Source organism: Mustela erminea, chromosome 11, assembly GCF_009829155.1.
Source record: "Mustela erminea isolate mMusErm1 chromosome 11, mMusErm1.Pri, whole genome shotgun sequence".
Taxonomy (NCBI): Eukaryota; Metazoa; Chordata; class Mammalia; order Carnivora; family Mustelidae; genus Mustela; species Mustela erminea.
In genome coordinates, this window is record NC_045624.1 from 100,171,263 (window position 1) to 100,190,237 (window position 18,975).

Genomic DNA, 18,975 nt, shown 5'->3' on the forward strand with positions numbered 1-18,975 from the left:
TTGGAAAATTTTTGTTAAACAGATATTTTACTGAGTTACAGAATTTAAAATGAGGAAGAACCATAAGAGAAGAGTTCTTTAGAAAGTCACAAAGCTGAACATATTTGGGATAAAATTTTTTATTCTTTCCTTCATTTAAGCTTCAAAAACTAACCAGTACAATGTTGTATTCTATTGCTACTATGGGTTGGAATAAGATGAACGGATGTAATTCAAAGGACTGTATGTTACTCTTGTTAGACACAGGGATGTAAATCAAATCAGATGTCAAGTGTTTGGAGAAAACACATTGAGTTTATTAGACACAAACCAAAAAATGAAGAAAGGAAGAAAAGAAGACTGGGAAGGCAGGAAAATGGAAAATGTGACCTTTGATTAGGATTTTCCTCTCCTGTTTCATGTAATGAATATGTACCAGTCTGGATCTTTGGATTCTGTGAAAATGATTTAAGATCACAATGTTTTATTAAATCCAAGTGGTTCTATTCAACCTTAATTATATAACATCAGAATTGTTGAGTGATGGCTTGAGAAAGGATTGTGTTCTGAGGAACACAGAGGATAGACAGTGTTCTATCCTCTGGGATAGTGTCCTATCCCCAGATAGTGTTCCTCAGAACACTATCAACCAGAGAGAGTGTTCTGAGGAGCAAGTGTTCCAAGGAACATGAAAATCAAGCTTCCATTATGGAAAGCATATGTCACTGGGAGTAAAAGACAGGGCATAGGGAATCTAGTCAATGATCTTATAATAGCATTGAATGGTGACTGGTGTTGGCTACACTCCAGGTGAACATAGCATAACACATACACTTCTTGAATCATTATGTTATACACCTGAACTAATGTAATATTTGTGTCAACTATATTCAAATTAAAAAGTTAAAAAGAGAAAGAAGAAAAAAAAAAAAGAATTTCAAAAGGAGAAAAAAAAAAGTTTAACACTTGTCACTTAGTCCCAAATATTCCCTCAAAGCATTATGTGGGAAAGTATGTCTTTTTGCCTTATTATTATTTTTTAAATTTTGGGGTAAATTTTCTTATCTTTGTAGTGATAAAACCCATTTTTATTCACTATGGTTAGGTATATTGAACTGCATAATTTCTGCGTTTAGATTGTTTGGAGTTTCTTGTCATTCTTGGTAAGGGATTAATTTTATGACCATTTTGAGCATTGAAATAAAATTTAATATCTCAGTTTAGAGTGGCTTTTTTTTTTTTAAATAAATAGCAAGTAAACCAATAGAATTAGCTAGCTAGTATTTTGTTTTTACTACCCATCGGTAACATATGGTAATGTTAATATCTGACATTATTATTGGAATTTGAGTCAGTATTTCCAGGCAATGAAAAGAGATCTTGTATTACATATTTTAATATTCTACTTGAGGATAATCTAATTTTCTTTGTGGACTTTATTTCATCAATATAATATAACCTTTTCATCCAATTTGATTTTCTTTTGGCTTGAATCTTTCTCCTTGGGATGTTAATATAGATACCCTCACTTTTTCTCTTTTCATGTCCAAACAAAATTTGGTCTATGCCACTTCTTAAATTTAAAGATTTAAAGATGAATTTTTACATCATAACATGTATGTTTCTAAATTTAAATTTAGAAGCTAATTTAAGAAAAAGGTGAGGGGAAGGGAGCGCCTGGGTGGTTCCTTGGTCTAAACCTCTGACTCATGCTCGGGTCATGATCTCCAAGTGCTGGGATTCAGCCCCATGTGGAGCCCTGAGTGAGCTCTGGGACCTGCTCTGCGCTCAGTGGGGCGTCTGCTTGGGCTTTTCTCTCTCCTTCTCTCTCTCTCCTTCTCCTGACTCATTCTCTCTCTCTCTCTCTCCAATAAACAAATGAATCTTTAAAAAACAACACAACACAATCACATATTTTCTCTGTAACAAATATGTACTTTTAAATTTTTAGGTGTGGTTTTCTAAGCTGTGGGAAAAACAGTATAAATACTGAAAAGAAGTGTCAATATTATTGGGTTTTGATGTTCAGAGGATTGTTTATGTAGAACAAGTTCAGTAAGATATTAAGATGAAGAGCTTTCTCTCCTGCCACCAGGTGCCCGGCACGGCTGGGTTGTTCTACGCTCTGGCTTCTTCCACAGCCCTGAACATCCTCCGTACACGTGTGAGAATGTACCCTTCCCCGCCTCTGGCTGTGGATACCTCAGGCTCAGGGTATGCTCAGTAGCCCTGACATCTGCCTTTGGGGGTTCAGGAGCACACTGGCTCCTGAAGTGTGTTGGAACCAATTTGCAGGGGAGTTTGATTCTTGGATAGTAGGACATCTGGAAAGAATTGGAAGGCTTGCTGGAGCCAGTCCCTGGAATGATGGACTTACAGCCAAGGAAGTGGCCAGAATGGGGACCCTTCTTCTGCCACGCTTCTAAAGTCAGCATGGATGCTAAAGACCAAAACACAAAGAAAAGCAAACCCAACTTAAAAAATAGAATGGGAGCACCTGGGTGTCTCAGTGGGTTAAAGACTCTGCCTTCGGCTCAGGTCATGATCCCAGGGTCATGGGATCGAGTCCCGCATCGGGCCCCCTGCTCAGCAGGGAAACTGCTTCCTCCTCTCTCTCTGCCTGCCTCTCTGCCTGCTTATGATCTCTGTCTGTCAAATAAATAAATAAAATCTTAAAAAACAAAATAGAATGGAATAGTTGGCAGCCTGGGAAGGGCAAGCAAAATACCAACTTCCTGATAATACATTGAATAAGAAATGTGCATCTTCACGGACGTATTAAATCAATAGATTCACATTGTTCTTTTTTTCTGAGAAATGGTCAGTGCTTTAACGATTGGCAAATATTTTCCAGATGGGTACTGAGTTAAGTTATAAAAGATGAAAAGAATTTGAATTCTAGCGTTATGTCTGTTTTAAATGAATCTGGAGGTGCTCAGTATTTTTATCACAACTTTCCACTAACACTAGTTCTACCCAGGCTGCTGTATATAATAACATGAGGTATTAGGAAATACAAACTGACACACATAATCTAGAGGGACATATGGAAATGTGTGGCAAGACTTAAATATTTTAAAATGACTTACCCCACAATCCCACTGACAGGAATTTATTTTAGAATGAAGGACATATATTCAAGAAAAAACATTATAGTTTGTTTCTTGCAGAAAAAGTGACAGGCTATTTAAATGACTCTGTAAATGTATTAAAGTGCATTTTAAAAAGGTAAAATTATCTTGTTACATAATGTTTTTATATATGTGTGTTAATGACTTATCGTTAGTTTTGAAAGTTTTAATATTACAGGGGCACCTGGGTGGCTCAGTGGAGTAAGCCTCTGCCTTCAGCTCAGGTCATGATCAGGGTCCTGGGATCCAACCTCACACCGGGCTGTGCTCAGCGGGGAACCTGCTCCCCGCCCCCACCGCCTCTCTGCCTGCTTGTGATCTCTCTCTCTCTCTCTGTCAAATAAATAAATAAAATCTTTTTTAAAAAGTTTAATATTATATAGATAATACATATTTCAACTCAGTTTTTTTCTTGCCTTACATTTGTACCCCTTCTTTTAATAAGTTTTGCAAATACTTAATCGTACATCCTATATACTAGAGAAAACCAGTTTCTTCACTGGTATTTCAGAGTACTTTTTTTTTTCTTTTTTTATTAACATATAATGTATTACTTGTTGCAGGGGTGCAGGGCTGTGATTCATCAGTCTTACACAACACCCAGCACTCACAATAGCACATACCCTTCCAGTGGCCCATCACCCAGCCACCTCGTCCCTCTCCCCCGCCCCATACCCAGCAACCTTCAGTTTGTTTCCTGAGATTAAGATTATCTTATGGTTTGTCTCCCTCCCTGGGGAGTTATGGAGGAAAGGAGGGAAAAATGAAACAAAATCAGAGCACTTTCAGATGCAGGTGTCTCTGGCAGCCTGGAAGGACTCCCATTGCTGCCAGAAGGGCTGGTGTTTTGTGGCTGCAAGGGCAGATCTTTTCTCTTTCATTCACAAAGGTATTAGTAATAAGCTGCCACATGAACTGACTTGCTCTGTAGGCTTGGGCATAATAGAAAAGGATTATAGGATATGTAAAATAGGGAAGAGTCCCCATTTGGATCTTAGCCATATTAGAGTTCCTTGGCACATACCACAGACAAGACATTTATCATTTGCCATATTTACCTTAAGGTCCTGTATGCTGCATATTCCATGGGCTAACAACTATGGCTAATTACTCTCAGTTCAAAACTCCTTATTTCTGTAACTGGTATGATGTACATAAGTCTGTTCATTAACCTATAGCAAGACTAGCCCTAATACCTAGCCTTGATCATGAAAGTAGTTCACTAATGAATTGATCTAAGCATACTATTAATAGATTTCTGACACAATTATGTAGACTATTCTAATACATTCTATACTATAGTAGAATGTGATGTATTTATCCCTGCTTTGTGTACAGAGAAAATTGACTAGATGTCATTCATATATATAGCTATTCATATATATATACACACATATATATATTCATACACACACGTAGATATTCATATATATATGAATATCACATACACACATATAGATGTTCATATATACACAAACATACATATATATTCATATGTATAGTTACATGTTATATAGAGTGTTTTCCTTCATGTTCCATGTTTTCTGATAATTTAAACTTGTTATATTATTTTTGTAGTTGTGCTGTATCACAATCCAACCTATGTCTTTATTTTGCCAAAAAAAAAAATTAAGTATGACCATTTTTCTGAGAATAAGCAATGCACCATTGTGTCATTTCTCCTGGGACTGGAGTAGTCTCAGAGGAAGCAAACACATGTATAAAGAAGAGAATAGATTTACATTATTTTTGATAATTCATTAAATGCATAATGATTTGATGCCTATTAGTGTCAGAATTGGAATTTCAATGCTGAATAAATCAGACATGTCTTTACCTACATGGCAAACATTCTAGGATCTATAGAACACAGAAATAGATAAGTAAAGAAAATAATCAGACTGCTGGAAGAAATGGTTGATAGTTTGTAAGAAGCTTTTTAAATTCTGTGCTAGAATCTGTACAGCATCGTCTCTGTACAATGCCTCCTGCCCTGAGTCCTGCCTGGTACAGAAAATGGGTAAAGAAGCTTCCCAAGAGGAGAAGAAGGGTTGGCTGGCCCAGCAGAACAAGCCCCTCACCATTTACACCTCCACTCAGCCCTTCGAAAACTCCAGCGGGTGAAATACAAACTGAAGAGGTTATTTCCTCCACAAATACTTATTTTCATGGGAAACTGAAAGTCAAGCACTAAACATTTGTTTTTCAGCATGGGATTGCGGTCAATGACACAGATCTCTGAGGACTGTGCCACCTGGAATTCGTGCCCTAGAGCTCAGCTTCCCCTTTCTCCTTCAGCATGCCCAGGATGCTGGAAAGGCCTCACAGGGAAACTTGCATTCGTTGGCCAAAATCATTGGCTATCTGGATAACAGAATGGCCATGAAAGAAATGCAACAAAGCATCTGAGACAAGGTTTTTAAAACAGAAAACACCAGTCTGCTTTGGAATTTTCTAGAATTCTATATAAATGGAATCATTAAGAAACATACACTTTTTTTGTATCTGGCTTTTACTACTCAATGAAGATTTTAGGATTCATCCATGCTGTTCCTCTACTAACAATTTTTGGTATCGGCAAGATTGATCATGGGAAGAGAAAAAAGAAAAAGAAAAAGGAAGGAAGAGAGGGAGGGAGAAAGAAGATGCACTCAAAATGTGAAATGAAAAAAGGGAATCATTATAGATACAGACAAGCACCAAAAAATTCAGACAATGTTATCAAGAATTGAACACTAATAAATTTGAAATCCTAGGTTAAATAAGTAGGCTTTAGAAACAAATATAATGTCAACAACTGGCACAAAGCTACCTATAGACTTTTAATAAACCAATCAAAGAAAATGAAATGGCATTGAAAACCTCTCCATGTCCCTAAAGTCTCCAGACTCTGAAGATTTAATGGACAAAAATAAGTAATTAAAAAAAAAAAAAACTCCTATATTATGCAAGATAGAAAGTAGAAAAGAACTACAGCTGCCAATTTTATTTTTTGAATCTAAAGTGCCTTACTAAAGAGCAATTACAGTAGAATATAATTACAATTTCAACTGTGAATATAGATACAAAAAATATTAAGTAAAATGTAAGTTAACTAAATAACAATAGTAAGTGAAATACAATGCATTGTAATCAATTACATTTTAGCCTAGGAATTCCAAGATGGCTTCAATTAGAAATGTAGGGGTCCTGGGTGACTCAGTGAAGCATCTGACAGACTCTTGATTTTGGCTCAGGTCATGATCTCCAGGTCGTGAAATGGAGCCCCTTGTTGGGCTCTGCGCTGGGCATAGAACCTGGTAGGAATTCTCTCTCTCCCTCTCCTTTTGCTCCTCCACCTCAGCTCACTCTAAATAAATAAATAAATAAATAAATAAATAAATATATTTATATTTATATAAAATAAATAAATATATATAATAAAAATAAATTAGAAATGTCATTCATTACATTAATTTATTAATGTAATTAACTTAAAAGAAACATAATTATTTCTATCAATGCAAAAGAACCCCCCCAAAAACAAAAAGAGTCCGATTATCTGATAATGTTTCACACCTTATTAAAAACTATGGAATAAACTAAGAATGAAACTTCCTTGAAAAAATAAACTTCCTTAGCTTTACATAGATTTTATGATAGAAGATAGATGATTATAATTAGATGACAGGTATAGATAGATGATAGATGATAGTAAGATAGATAGATATAGATAGATGATAGATGTTAAGACAAAACTGAACCACAATTATATGCTTAGTAGGGAGTCATTAGAAACATTCCCTTCAAAATCGGGAGTAGTAGGATGTCCCCTATCTCCTGTGCTACTTAGTGGTGTGCTATAGTTCCTGTCCAAAGTTAAAAGGAAAACAAATCATGAAGTGCTGATTGAACTATCAGCATTTCAAGATGATATGCTCACCTGTTGAACTGGAAAACCCAGCTGAAACAACCAACAGCCTCTTTGAACTACTTAGATCAGAAACATTTCCATTACTTTCATTATAAAATTTGTGCACTTGTCATTTTAATTCAGAAAATATAAGATACTATTTAGTGAAGCAATAGAATTATAAAGTATCGAGGAAGTTGTTAAGATACAGAAGATACATGAAGATACATGAAATCCACAGAGAAGACTTTGCAACTACATAGAAATCTCAGTTGAAAAGAGTAGATGAATAGCTATTTCACTAATTATTTTGTAGTATAAATTCTCATAAAATTAATCTATAAGTACAATGTTAGTTAAATACATGATTGGAGGCTTTGAATATCTCAATAATCTTTCCATGCATGTGTTGGTGGTTCATGAATAGTGTTTATAGCATAGACATACAGCAGGTCCATCGATAGCTAAGTAACCTGGAAGAGATTGGCAAACAGGAGGGGCCATGACTTACCAGATTTAAAATACATTTAAAGCTATAGTATAAAAAGTGCATATTATCATTGAACAAAGATATACATGGCACAGAACAAATATTTCAGAGTAAACCAGAATAAGAGAGTTTAGACACGAGTCCAGGCATACATGAAAATAATGCATTTTAAAGATGATAATATCATTAAGTAGGGGACAGGTATATTCATAAATGCTGTGGAGAAGATCCGGAAAAAATATAATTGGATTCCTATCTCTTGCTTCATATTAACTTTTACTTCAGCATGGTTATGGCATTGAAAGTTAAAGGTAACCTGTCTCCAGAAAGTAAATCTCCAGTTGTGTGCTAGAAAGTGGGAACGGGTGGGGTGTGGAGAGCAAGTGGTGTGTGGAATTTCCATACTCCCAGTGGATTGTTTGAAACTTGCCTCCCATCATTTATTTTATAGCCCTGCTTCTGAAGTAACTGGTACCTTCCAGCTCTCAGCTTTTCTGAGGTTCTAAGTTATGCTTATTTTTGTTCCCCCACAAAAACTAGGTTCTAAATGTCTCTGCACTGAAAAGTTACCCCTTACTATCCCTCCTCCCATATTGCCCCTCACATGAGTTATTTATCTAAATATGTTTTTAAGGACTTATAAAATCAGTTAATTCATTGCATAAAATACTAAGATTGTCAACTTTAGACAGATTATTTTAAAATGTTATGAATGAAGAGATTTCAATTTTGGCCACACCATGTTGGGATATTTCCATATGAATTTGATAACAATTCAGAAATAATTTTAAAAAATAGAAGATTCATATACATTTTGAAATCCAGGGTAAGGTATGTCAATCTCTTCTCATATTTATTGAACTCATCAGAATATTAAAGTGCTCTAAAACACCTGGGTAATCAGCATAGATAATATGTCCTTGTCAAACAACTATCCAGTACTGATTTTTACTTAGGAGTGTAAAAATTCTACTAAAAATATCTGCCCCATTTTTCATTATAACCTTATATGACATGGATTTGCATGCCAAGTAAAATATCTCTCTATGGGGATAATCATTATCACGAATATAATATAAACTAATTCTTAAGCTGGGTTCCTGACTGACACTGAAGTAACTTCGAAAATTGTTCGTGAGTTAAAAAGCATAATTAGTGTCAGCTGACTTTCACCATTATTAAATTTAGCTTTAAGATGCTACAAAAAGAAGAGAAAAAAAATCAAATAACTGAAGTTATAGAACACACGCTTTCAAATTTGAATGTTTTTAATTATCTTTTGACAAAGAACTAACCAAGATCATAGACTCACTGTCTAGCCATCAGAAAGGCTGTTCCAAATTAGGGCAGAATATCCTGTCAGAGACTTTTCTTATTCTACTTTGTAGCGATTTCATTCCTAACACATAGCCAGATTGGCAAGGACATTAAATGCTATGGTTTCATGTATTTGGGGGTTGTTTTTTCTTTTCATAATACTTGGAGAAATAGAGGAATTACACATTATGATATCTAAATTATCTCTGATGAATTACTTTTCATGCTGCTTTTTTAGAAGTTTTAGGCTTCTGGTCTATTCCTTCTAGAATTTTATCTCACCAACCTCATTCCTGTATTCTGTGTTGAGGAAACAAAAAAGACTCACAGTATGTTTTAAAAAAATCCTATGCTGTGAAGTCCTATTATACAAGATAATGTGTGCAACCCTTGATACTCAATCCACTTAATACTCACATATGGCATCTAAGTGGGTAAAATCATTGTTCCCACATGACAAGCATGGCTGTGAAGCCTGCATAAATTAATTTGCACAGGAATTCACAAAGCAAGTAAATGTCATACCAGGCCTCCAACACTGACTTATGACTCAGGAGCCCTTGATTCCGTACGCTGCCATCTCCATCATAACCACTTTCATGAGCCTGTCTACGGCTGGTAGTGCTAGTAGTGGTGCTATTGATTTCCATGTTGTGTGATCTCTGTATACACGAATGAATATTTGTGTACACATACATACGTACACATGATGTACTATGGAATATATTATAGACATGCGTGTTGTAAGTTGTCAGTAAAGCACTGATCTGACGTCATTCAGTCCTGTACTGGATGTGCATAAATGCCCCACAAAGGACTTGCCTTCAAGTGATTTTCGTTTGTTTTATTTTTTAAGAGTTTAAAATTTGTTTAGAAGACAAGTTTTTTTTTTTAAAAATATCATTGAACATATCCAGATAAAGAAATGGAGCCAGACATTCCTTCTGAATGATTCCTACCTAAACAAGAAATGTGCAAAGTGACAGTTCAGCAATAGTGAAAGAAAAGATAAAAAAAAAACTCACTGACCTATCAAAGTTTAAAAAAATAAAACGGATACTATCGATCATCTATCTATTTGTCATCTAATCTATCAATCATCTGTATCTATCCTCTATCTAATCTATATCTCTGTTCTTTTCAACTTCATGGCAAATAATGATTACTTTTTTTCATGATGTTCACAAGTTTAAAATATGTATTGGATATCTCGTATGGTTGAATCACTCTGCTGGGTTCTTCCACAAAGAATTACAATTAACACTTCCTTTTGGGAAGTTTACAGTCTACTTGAGTAGTAAACTTGGAAGCAGGAAAGGGCATGATCACGCCCCATCTGGGAAAGCAGTTCTGTGGTCTGACAGCCCCACTGGTCATGTCCTCTTGACTTCCACACCAGCATTTCAACTCAGAGGTACTTGCAAACATTTCTCATGATCACCTGATGGCACAATTCAGAATACCTCCTGCTTGTTTATAATTCTCACACTCTACACTTTGTGGGGTATTTGACCACTACCTATTAAAAAAAACAGACTTATTTTAAAAAAAGTGTTAGATTTACAGGAAAATATGCAGCAGATAGTAGAGAGAGTTCTAATATGCCTCTCTACACCCCCCACCCCTCCCCCCACACACAGTGTCCCCTGTTATATCAGTATGGTGCATTTGTCACAATTAGCAAGCTGATATTAGCATGTTAAATAAAGTACTTAATTTATTTAGATTATTTTGTTTTAACTAATATTCCTTTTCTGTTTCAGAATGTCATCCAGAATAACACATCATGTTCAGTTGTCGAGGCTCCTTTAGGCTCCTTTGGGCTGTGACATTTTCTTAGGCTTTCTTTGTTTTTGATGACCTTCACAGTTTTAAAGACTCAGGTATTTCATAGAATGTGTCCCTGCTGGATTTGTCTAAAGTTTCTCCTCATGACTAGAGTGGGTTATGGGTTTCTGAGAGGAAGAAGGCAGAGATCAATTGTCATTTTCATTACAATATCCCAAGTCCACATGCTATGAATTGGATTTATGACTGCTGGTACTGATATCATGTGGCAGAGGTAGACTTTCCAGGTTTCTCCTCCATTGTTACTCCTATTTGCTCCCTTTCTATACTGTACTATGTGAGAGAAAGCAGCCTATGGGCAGTCTGCACATAAGAAATAGGAAGTTAAGCTCACCTTCTTTTAGGATCAAGTCTCTACCTGGTTCATCTGTAATTATTTTGCATTTGTCTCTTTCTCATACTTATTAATTTATTCCATTATTTGTTCCATCCTTGTTATCAGCATGGACTCATGAATACTTATTTTATACTCTACGTTATAATCCGGTACTACTTCCATCATTTTGTTGCTCAAATTTGTCCATATCTGGCCACTAAGAGTTATTTTAGTTGGCTTCTATACCTATTTTGATATGCCTTTATTGAAATATATGTGTGTTTTAAGGGTGTGTGTATGGATGTATGCATTTGAGCACTGCCTTACATTCTAACGCTATAAGATACCCCAGGCTTATCTTATGTATTTCCTGTCTTGCATGAAGTCATTTCTCTAAGGAGCTTCACTTTCTTTTTATTGGAGAATGGTATTTAAAAGCAAGATCTAAACACTAAGGGTGCTCCTGGTTACTAGAGTGTCATTTCTTTGGTTATCCTAAGCTGATAGAGCAAAAAACTCTATGTATGTATCTTGACCTTTATATACCTATATCTATAAAGGTATCTACGTGTAGTCATCTGTATCCATATTAAGGTAAATAGGAGTTCTTATTGATGTACCTAACTTGAATTTCATTGCTCAAAAAAGGGAAAACACACACACACACACACACACACACAAGACCTCTATTCATTCTTCATACCCTCCTCCTGAGTCCCTGCAAATCACTGATCTTTTAGTTGTCTCGCACTTTTTGGCATCATTTTATCTCCCCATTTTCTTTCTTCTCAGATTTTAACTGAGCATTTTATTTGATTTCATCTTCTCTCTTATTACGTGAATTACTTTTCTTTAAAAAATTAGTGGAAATTTACAACTAAGTCCACTTTTAAATAACATTAAACTACTTCATGGGTGTTGCAGGTACCTTATAAAAGATCCTTCCCAAGTTCACGGTCCTCTCTCATAACACTGTGGTCATTCATTTATCCAAACCCTATTATGCACTACTACTATTAGTATTTTGGGGGGAAAAGTATTAGATATTAAATCAACTAAGACTGAGAAACTAAAAGATTATTCAGCTTTGTGTATTCTTTATCCTGAACTTGGCTATCCTACACGTGGATTCAATTTTCTGAACTGTAACATTTTCTTTCTCTCTAAAAAACTTCTTTTTATCATGTCTTGCAAGACAGTTTTACTGTTGGTGGTTGCCTCAGTTTTGTTTATATGAGAAAATCTTCATTTCTTCTTCATATTTGAAGGACAGTTTCAATGGTTATAGACTTCTAGGTTGGTAGGTTTGTTTGTTTCTTTATTTTCTTTCAACAGTAAAATACTTCACTTTTCTTGTATTTTGGTGAAAAGTCCTCTGTACGTCTTAACCTTGTTTTTCCATAAATTTTTATTTTCTCTGGTTTTCTTTCAAGATTTCTTTTTTTTTTTGGTTTTGGTTTTTTTTGTTTTGTTTTGTTTTGTTTTGTTTTGTTTTTTTGCAGCTTTGATATGTATGTCTAAGAAATAGATTTCTGGTATTTCTTCTACTTAAGATTTTGGGAATTTGTTTGATCTCTGGTTTGGTGTCCATCATTAATATTGGAAAATCCTTGTCTCACCTTCTATTCAGAAAATTTACTGAGTTCTTTTTAAATAGCCATTTTACATTATTCTTTAATTACTTAGACCTTTATTTCTTTCCCCTAGTCCATAGTCTCAATCATAATGTCTTACTGTGGATATATGGATGAAATGATCCATTTTATGTCTTAGGCTTGCTTCACAATTTTGAAAGCTTTTTTTTTCTGGTTGTTATACTAAAATTTGCTTGTAAAGGATAAAATCCTATATTTGTGAATTGTTACATATCCTTCATGATGTTGATAATTTTAAACATGAGCATCTGTAGTTTGAATTCTCCTGAAGTTCTTCATTTACTCTAACCCTGTATCCCCCCATATTTGAAGGGAAAAGTAAAAATCATTCCTGGACATTTGTTCCCCACTTTGATCATTATGGTTTGGGGATAGACTAAGCCTGATTTTGGTTCAAGTGCATAGAAAGTTAGTCTTCTATACTCATCCATTTCTTTTCAGTTCCAAGTATTGCTAGCCACCTAGGAACTGTTCCGTGTCTCAAGTGCAAACCTGGCTGCCAGACTGAGGAAAATTCATCTTTTTATTTTAATTTATAAGGTTAGGACAAATTCAAGATGACCACACATTCTTTGACATTGTTCCCATTGTCATTTCTGTTCACATTGGAAGTGTGTCTAATTTGACTTTCCTTGAGTCAAGGCTGAACTGCTTGGGTGAGGGTGTATAGTGGATATGTATTGGTTTGAAACCTGGGGGTTAGGTGAACCAAATATTTTTGCCTTGGTCTCTTGGATTCCCGAGCTTCCATGGAAGAAATTCAAGTATTGTGCTAGAAAGCCTATGTGGAGAAAGAGAAGCCCTTCTGAGCCTGGCCCTCTAGCTGTCCCAGCTATCTTGCATCTATAGTCCTCCCCAAGTATGTACATCAGGGGACTCCAGTCAATGTCATGTGAAGTGGGGTTTCCCAGCCAAGCTTTGATGGCATCTTAATCCACTAAATATAATAACAATGGTGTTTTAGTTCTGGGTAGTATGCTATGTAGGCATAGATAACAGAAACAAGGGTAAGAGGAGAGTTAAACAAGTTTTGAGTGTCCTTCTTTCTCTTACTGAAGAAACTCAACTAATCATTCCTTTAATTTTCCTGGTCCAGGATTCCAGCATATCAGGATGTGAAAGTCTGCTAGTGTTACACTTCGCTTTGAGGTGTTTTTACTTTCTTCAAATAACTCTAACTGCATTTTACTGATATTTTACTTTTCAAAAAAAAAAAAAAAATTGTGGCCCTCTAAGAAGGAAATGTGTCCTTTAGTTTATCATATTGATACTGCTATTTCGGGGTATGTTTTAGGAAATACCAGAGAAATCCTTTCTTCCTTAACAAGTGTTAATTATTTGATTTCTATAATTTTGAGCAAAGAAGTCAGAATTATAAAAGACAAATATTATGAATATTTACTTTATTCTAAGAAATCTCTGTATGTTTCACTCAGGATAAAAACAATAAGAAGATATTATACCCAGTTTCTTCTCATCTTTGAGGGATGAACTTTCTTTCTATATTGTCAACACAAAATGAATCTTTTAGAATTTCTCAAAAAAAGGAAAGAGTTTTTCCAAGACCTATTTAGGACAGCTGCTCAGGATACATAATCTTCACAACAAAGACTATCTGGCAAAGGAACATTTGGTGTAGGGTTAAATGCATTCTTTTTTACATAAAGAATTTCAGATTATTAGACAAAGGACAGTCAGAAAATTGCAGTCCTTAAGTCTCTAGTATATGCAGGGCCATATGACTAATCTTGTGGGAACCAGGGCATTCTCTTCCTTTTTTGTTAATCTTTTGTGTTCAAAATGCTCCTTTTTTGTTATTTTATTTAATGAAGCAGATGTACAATGTATGCTTGGGGCAAAAATAGAGACTGTGCTTTGAGGTCTTGCCAAGTCATTTTGACCTTGGTAAATGACAAGGGATAGCTTCCCTAGGAGCCCAGCAGATCATTCACAAACATGGAAAGTTGAAATTTTTGTTTTTATCACTATGAACTCAGAATTCTCAGCAATGAAGAGTCCTATTCAGAGGGTAATAAGAGAAGCCTTCAGTCATGTTTAAGTTCCAAATATATGACCTGGTTACTTCTCTTTTATAGCCATGGTGGATGACTAGGATAGCACCACCTACAATGCCTTCCTTTGGAGCACAGTGTCATGTCAGGTTTCTCTATTCACATAGATGAAAGTATCAAGAAGACATAATTTCTCAGGGCAGAAACCAACACAATTCACTTAGCAGAAGAATTCTTGCTTCCCTTTCTGTCACGGCTCCTTTCAAGACTAGAAAGATCCGTCACACGTGGATATACTGTATTAAGATTAATGAGAATTGAACAAGCACATAGTTTTCCAGTTGAAGTAAACTTTGTTAAAATGTTATTGCCAAGTATCTTGATTGAAGTGGCAGGAATTTCCAAGAGTCTTGTGATGGGAGAGAATTATCTTTCTGAAGTTCACTTCTCTGAACATCACACTGCTTTAATTGGCCCACAGAGTAAAAATGTGTCTTCAAGCTTCTCTGTTAGCTGACTTGACCTGGCAGGATTTTGCCCTAATGAACTTGCCTCTGTTATGTCACAAAATCTTCCAAACATACAAAATATTTTCCATCAGTTAAAAACTCCATAGTTTTCACTTCTTATCTTTACCTGGAATGTTGTTTGTTTTGTTTTTGTTTTTTTTCCTAAACTAAGCATGTAAGTTCTCAGTCAATTCAGAGAAGTAAAATACACTTGGAAGCATATATTTCACTCATGTATGTTTTAGGATACCCTCCTCTGTATTTCACATACACATAAACAATACAGATTAAGTGTATTCCTACTATTAAACTTATCATTATATTTTTTGCTCAGTGTCCAAATAGATTGTGAATTTCTTAAGAGTAGGAATCTATTTATGAGCTTTAAAAATACATACAGATACCTAGAATAATGCACCAAAAGATTAGGTATACACTCTTGAGAATTTATTATTAGTCCAATTGTATCATTTTGTCTCAAATAGTTTTATTAAAGTTAAAAGTATTTTTAAGCAAGTTGTAATCTTTGCTAATCCACTCAGTTAAATACTCTTCCTTTCATCTTTCATTATAGCCCAATGTATCCCATATAAAAAAAAATTCCAGACGTTTATTGCTTTTATGTACACACACACACACACACACACACACAAACACACACACACAAAAATACACACACACATTCTGGGTATAAATTCTAAGTAAACTTTTGTCCACAGATCCACAAAAAATCATGTAGAAAAATGTTTGTGGGGAAAAACCTCTTAGAAAACTTGGTGGCTTTATGTAAGTGAACAAACAAGTGAAATATACATCTACTACAATACAGTTCAGTGGTATTAACTAAGACCACAAACAGATAAATGGATTATCTTAAAAACACAATATTCAGGGAAAACACATCCAATGATTTAGGACAATTAATGTAAATTTAATACACATAAAACCCTGAAAGATGTTCTGAATGGATAAACATACATGAAAACAAATATGTGGAAGATGAATTGGAATTACACACTTTGAACACACAAAAAACAGGTGGCAATGAAAAAAGGTCAATGCAATTGTGTCAGGAAACAAAGAACAATTGATTATCTAATAAAAGGAGGACGATTGTATAATGTGACAATAAAATGATGCCATATATTGTGGAGTAAAATCACTTCTGTGCTATGTTCTTGATTTCCTTCTTCTACCACCCCTATAAAGAAAACAAGATTGCACCCTTCTACATGTTTTGATTCTGAAAAATCTAAAATTATAAAGAAAAGTTAGATTTGCCAGACTTTGCATCTTATGGATGTTAGATACAATTCCAAAACTATTTTCAAATTCATATTATATAGTGCTGTTTACAACAAAGACGCACTATAAAATATAACAATGCATCCATATAACTAAGGAGAATTAAAATATGAGAGAGATTAACAAGAGTGTTCGTAGAGTGATGGGTGGGAAAACAAGGTTATTAGCATTTAGGGCCATTCAGTATTTTGGCTTAACAACATGCAAATACATAGAAGTAATTTTACCATTTTTCTCAAAGGAAAACAGTTCTACTTCGTATTCTTAATAAACACAAACTCATTTTCACTTACCCTTAAAACAAGAGTGTGCTCATCTCAGTCATCATCATTATCGTCATCATAACCCTTTCACATTTGCGTGGAGTCTACAGGGGGCACTCTATTTAAAGAAGGTATGATTGGATAGAAGTGTGAAATTTGAGAGCATTAAAAACACATGACCAGTACCCTTAGGCATTTCTTATCTGGATTAGATAGAACAGAAGCAAAAACATCAATATTTTGCACAGTGTATAATGAAGTCTTTGCACTGCTTTCCTCCTCTACCTATTCCAGGGTCCCCCTCTACTCCGTGAAACCACACATGGATCAAAGTTCTGAGTTCTGAGAACTGTCCTTAGTTAAAGGAGAAATGCCTAAAATCTCAAAATTGAGATAACCTCAGAGAAGATCTTCCCAGGATTGCTCGTCTTAGAGTCCAGAAAGTAATTATTGCTTATGTGTCATGAGACTTCCTGTTAGCCTCTGGTGTGCTGAGCCTGTCACATGGGTTTCCTCATGTAACCCTCCAACTCCCACAGTGGCCATGAAGACCATTACTATTGTCATTTCTGTTTGTTATGAAACTGAAGTCTGGAAAGATAAAGTACATTGATCTGGTCATGTGAATTGTAACTACTAGCTGTTGAAGTCAAACGGACATTTGTCTGTCTGCCCCCAAACTAAACACGCTGAATTCTTACAAAATTGAAGAAAATGATGATTGAAGTAATTAATTATTAGTATAAGACATATCAGAAGCCAGGGCTATGAGTTTATTTATTTATTTATTTATTTATTTTACAAAGGATGTTTATTTATTGACTGTGATGTAATAAATACAATGTGACGACACTCTAAACACATCACCTACTATAATCCTCATAATTCTTTTAGTTACATATAAATATCCTCAGTGGGAAAAAAATGAGAAACTCAGGAAAACCAATTCCTTTAATATGCTCTTGAAAATGGAAGCAGAAATAATTCTTAACTCATTGTGCAGGGAAACAGTTCATCTAAAATGAATTTAATGCAAATATATTACAAAAAAACTATAGATCAATATTTCTTAGGAGCATAGGTTCAAAGTTGCTCACCCAAATATTAGCAAACAGAATCAACAATATATAAAAAGAATTATATAGCACAACCAAATTGGAATTTTCCAGATATTCAAGTCTGGTTCAATATTTAAAAATCAATTAACATAATTCATCATATCAATAGACTAAAGAAAAATCATATGACCATATCAATAGATGGAGAAACAACATTTGATATAACCCAAGAGCCATTCATAATAAAAACTCTCAGTAAACTAAGAATCGAGGGGAACTTCTTCAATTTGATAAAGAATAACTACATAAAAATTACATCTAACATCATACTTAATGCTGAGAAACTACATGCTTTTCCTAGAATCAACCTGTGTGACAGGCTCAGCACACCAGAGGCTAACAGGAAGTCTCATGACACATAAGCAATAATTACTTTCTGGACTCTAATTTCCAAGAATTCAGCAAGAATGTCCTGTCTCCATGTTCTTTTTCAATGTCATACTTGAAGTCTTAGATAATGCAGTAAGAGAAGCAAAGTTAATAAGAGGTACATATTTTAAAGAAAAAAAATTTTGGTCATAGGTGAGTGGAAAATCACAAAGTGAAAGAAAAAGTCTTAGAAACAACAAGCGATTATGGTAAGGTTGTGAAAAAAAGTTTAATATACAGAAGCCAATTGGTTTCCTATACATCCAAAATTAACAGTGAGAATGTACAATTAAAAACACAACAGCTGTTACATTAACACCAAAAAAAAGGAAAATAAAAGAAATGTTTAAGTATAAATATAACAAAATAGGTATAAGATCAATATAAGAAGACTATAAAACTCAGATGAAAGAAATCAAAGTCTAAATAAATGGGTATTATTTCATGTTTATGGAAAAGAGACTCAATAATATTAGGGTATCAGTTCTTACCAGCTTGATCTATAGATTTAATGCAATCTAAATAAAAATCTCAGCAAGTTATTTTGTGACAAAAATAATTTTGTTGACAAAACTGATTCTATAGTTTATATGGAAAGGCAAAAGATACAGAATAGTAACAAACACCATGCTGAAGAAGAACAAAATCTGAGGATAGAAAATACTAAAGGTCAAGACTTACTTTAAAGCAACAGCAATCGTGCCTGGGTGGCTCAGTCAGTTAAGTGTCTGCCTTGGATTAGGTCATGATCCTGGAGTCCTGGGATCAAGC